Below are 4,598 nucleotides of genomic sequence, written 5' to 3'. Positions count from 1 at the left end.
AAAAAAATTCCATTGTAAATGTAATAAGTAGAAGTGAATATGTGTGTGTGGCATTAGTAGAATATAATATGGAGTGGCAAGGGCCCAAGGTTGAGGTGGCAGGGCATGTCTGTGCCACCCGTTGGCCCAAGGTTGAGGTGGCAGGGCATGTCCGTGCCACCCTTCCAAGTAAGAGGACCTATAGGTGTGTTGTACATAGTCCATGGAACAAATAATATAGTATGGTGAGATGGCATAGAATCCCCATGTGCCACCCCTCCACCTAAACGGTCCCATGAAACATCAAGTGATATATGGACAAGGCCAAGGGGACATATTGTATTTAATTAGTAGAGGTGGCAGGGCATCTTAGACTTTCTCATCTATGTGGTCTAGACCCATGTGGAATAGTCCAAGGGATAATATTTTCATAAAGAAAAAGTAGGTTGAGGTGGCAAGAGTCATTTGTGCCAACCCACCCATGTGAGAGTTTAGATAAGAGGGAAAAATCAAGTGCATTCTGCACTAGAGATATGGGCTTGTAGTATGTGGAAAATGCATCCCTCAATTTGTTGATTGCAATTGAGGGTGTGCACTACCTTCCACCCACATGGAAGATTCCTCCCTCTCTACACCATGCATGTGGGAAGATGCATTTATGGGAGAGAGCCCCCTCTTCTTTGTTATAAAAGGAGTGGCTATTCCTTTGATGTGACACGCTCATTCTTATATAGCCACCATGCCCTAATATATCCCCATATTTTCCATGACTCTCTCCTCTTATTTTCAATACCATCATGCCTCCTCCTCCTCCTTTGTTCTCCACACTCACCTCTTATTGATGTTCATACCCTTCCCCTTCTCCCCCTCCTCCTTTTCCTTCCTATTTTCCCTCTACTCATGTTGCCACTCCCACATCCTCATCTCCTCTTTCCATTTTAGTCCTCCCATGTTGCCACTTCATCCCTCTTCTTCTCTCCCTCTCCCATTGATGGGCGTTGAAGGCCTTTGACGAGCATTGAATGATGGAGCACAAAGTCATACAACAACGGTTGCACAAAAAGTATGCATATCAGTACTTGTACATCATGATCCCCTTGGCTTTAGAGCAACATCAGTCAGTAGGACTCCTTCCTCTTTGTAGCGACAAACTATGGCCAATAGCAACAACAGCCACCATGTCATCATCTTGTAAGAGAAACCCTCCATTAGCCAGTGCAATAGATCTTAGAAACAAACAAGTTATTTGTATCCTTCATGGACAACAACACACAGATTAAACTCTTACTCCTCATCTCCCACCCGGTTAATCCCATCCCTCCCATGGAGCTAAGACTCAAGAACTCCAAGAAATGAGAGAAACTAAATTATGACACATTGATGGGTGTCTAGAATATCAAGCAATGATATGCATGCCAATACGCAAACGAGTAAATGATGACAGAGTGTAACCTGCCAATAGCAACAACGGCCACCATGTCATCATCCTGTAAGAGAAACCCTCCATTAGCCAGTGCGATAGATCTTAGAAACAAACAAGTTGTTTGTATCCTTCATGTACAACAACACACAGATTAAACTCCTACTCCTCATCTCCCACCCAGTTAATCCCATCCCTCCCCTGAAGCTAAGACTCAAGAACTCCAAGAAATGAGAGAAACTAAATTATGACACATTGATGGGTGTCTAGAATATCAAGCAACGATATGCATGCAAATACACAAACAAGTATATGATGACAGAGTGTAACCTATAGTAAAAGGAAGCAAGCTTGCATTTGACCACAAAAGCATAGAAAGCAGTAAGGACTAGCCATGAAATGATTTTTTAATCTAAATAAATGTAATCAAAGCCTTGATTTCAAGAGAATCCAGCAAAGAAGGAACACCATAGTACCATCAAACCGTTTGGAGGGTGATAAACTTGGAGAATGAGAAATTTTGAAATTTGTGACATTGGAGTTGTTCATGGACAACCACATGAGCTAATGCTCCTCCATTGGGTGTGTGTGTGTGTGTGGTAGCCTTTCCCATGGCCTTTTCTTAAAAGTTGTGCATCACAAGAGTCACCTCCACTTTGATTGTTGAGTCCCTTCCCCTCATTAAATACTTGCTTGTTGTTATTATTGCTTCCTACTATCTAATGCTTTAAGCAAGCATGTGGCTGAATGGAAAATTTTGAGGCCAAGGAAGAGATGGGTCAGAAAAAGAGATGGTCATGGTATGAAGGAAGGTGGTGAGGCTATGGACTGCAAGGTGAGGGAAGTGAAGGAGTGGAAGTTGTGATGAGTATATGTAAAAGGTTGTGGAAGTCAGAGTATCTCCCTAAGATTTTCAGCATTCAATCAATTTCCATGTGCTTTTGATATCAATTAATTTGTATTTTCCTGGATTTTCAGGGGCATAAAATGGGGGATAACTAGAAACTGCCACAAATATATGAAACTTCCCTAGATATAAAGCATCGAGGAAAAGGATTCATTGGAGGAGGAGGAGAATGAGATTATTTGTCCTTGGTTCAATGACTAGTACTAGTGGTTGTGTTGGATGTTCAAGTTATCAAAAATCTCCATTCAAATCTGAGATTCATTAGTTAGATGATAAAACACTAAAATAAGAAGTCTTGGATCACCGCTAAACCCATGCATTACTATGTGGAATAATTCCTCCCTAAAGGTGGGTCTAGTGGGAGGCTATGGCCCAGTCACCCACCTTCTCCAACCAAGAGTCACACCTAAATGAAAATTCAATTAATCTTCTTTTCCTATTCTAGAAAGAGGAAGCTAACTATGAGCAATTGTCAAAATTTTAGCTTTTGCCCGTACTCTATGAGAGCCAAGTTCATTGTCATCAAGATTTTAGCTCCTCCTTTGTAGGTCATTAGCTAAATTTGCATGCACAATGGTGCGTTCATAGCAGCTAGCCAAAGTCCTCATGCTAGCTTTTGTTGATGTACTCTCTAGTGTTGCACATGATGGGCTACTATTTCCCAAGAAGATCACTGTGTTCCTTAGCTATCAATGGGCTAATCAAGACCAACGTGGTACTTGTGATGGATAATCACTCCTATATTTGTATGCAGGGATGGATGACACCTTAATCCAAAAATAAACAGGGTCAATGGCTCCAAATCCAACACTTTTTCCACCTCCAACCCAAAGTCTCTGCATGTCTATTTTAAAGAAAATGCTTAATTCTTAGAACTTGACCCTAGACATTTGTTTGGAGCCATCCAGAAACAAATCTTTGGATCCATCCAAACCTCTCAAGATCCTCCTCCCATGGATGGATTTGTAGCACAAGCAAAAATATTGCTACAAATTTATATAGCACCATGACGAATGGATTCACAGTGGATTCAAGCCTGCGGTGTTGCTAATCTACACTACTCTGGTGATGTAATCTACTATCTGTGAACCATGGCTTATAGCAATGCTAACCTCCATCGAGCCAAACCAACTCTATGTTTATTAATCTACAAGTATGGCCTCTTGTTCAGCATCTATTACCAAAATGCTAAGTATATATGGGCTGGTTGCTAAGTATATAAGCATAAGCTTGAAAGGCAACTAGTAACGGCCATGTTGGTCTAACAGTTTAGAATGTGCCACATCTATGAACCATGGCTTATAACAATGCCAGTCTCCATTGAGCCAAATCAACTCTATGTTTATTAATCTACAAGTTTGGCCTCTTGTTCAGCATCTATTACCAAAATCTTGCTAAGTATATATGGGCTCGTTGCTAAGTATATAAGCGTAAGCTTGAAAGGCAACTAGTAATGGCCATGTTGGTCTTTTACATAGTTACAGAGAAAATGCCAAGTTAAAAAACATCTTTTACATCAACCTCTCAAATTGCAACAAGTGTCTTAATGAGGGATTTAAAAACTAGAAATTGTCTCTAGGCGCCTACAATAAAGACTAAGAACTTTCCATAGACCCTTAGCATGACCAAAAGCCTCTTGCATCCTATATCAGTGTTAATGCCTTATTCTCACGAACACTTGTCATCTAACACACAAGCGCATTGATTGAACTTTATTCCACTTAGTTCTCACCTAACTTTCTAATTACAAAGACCCCCAATGCCAATATCGCCAAGGTGATCTAGGTAACTGATTCTGTAATACCTCTCCTTAATTGTTAAATCACTATCCCTATAATCCTCATAAATGTTTGATGTCAATTTAGCAATATGCTAATTTATAAATTTTCTTGCCAACATCTCCTTCATTGGGCAATACCCAAACAAACAAGACCATCATCAATCACCTCCCTAATGAAGTGGAAGTGAATTAGTATAAGTTTTTCCATTCATTAAAGTTACCAAGAGGTTAACCAAACACATAGCTCCTTGATTGTCGACAAAGACGTTCAGAGGTCAACATGGCAATTGCAAGTCATCATAGAACTTGACATAACAAATTACTTCATGAGTTACAGCAATGTACTCTATTACAGCAAATTACTTCATGAGGTACATCAGTTTGACATACCAAATCACTTCATGAGGTACAGCAACATACTTTGTTTTTGTACTAGATAATGCCACACAGTCTTGACTTCTACTTGACCAGTTCATTGGCCTTTTCAGGCTAAGAGAAGAATAAAACTTAAT

This window comes from Dipteris shenzhenensis, chromosome 3 (genome assembly GCF_047967505.1).
Source record: "Dipteris shenzhenensis isolate YYH24624 ecotype China chromosome 3, Dip_SZ_1.0, whole genome shotgun sequence".
NCBI lineage: Eukaryota > Viridiplantae > Streptophyta > Polypodiopsida > Gleicheniales > Dipteridaceae > Dipteris > Dipteris shenzhenensis.
This window is presented reverse-complemented; position numbering follows the sequence as displayed.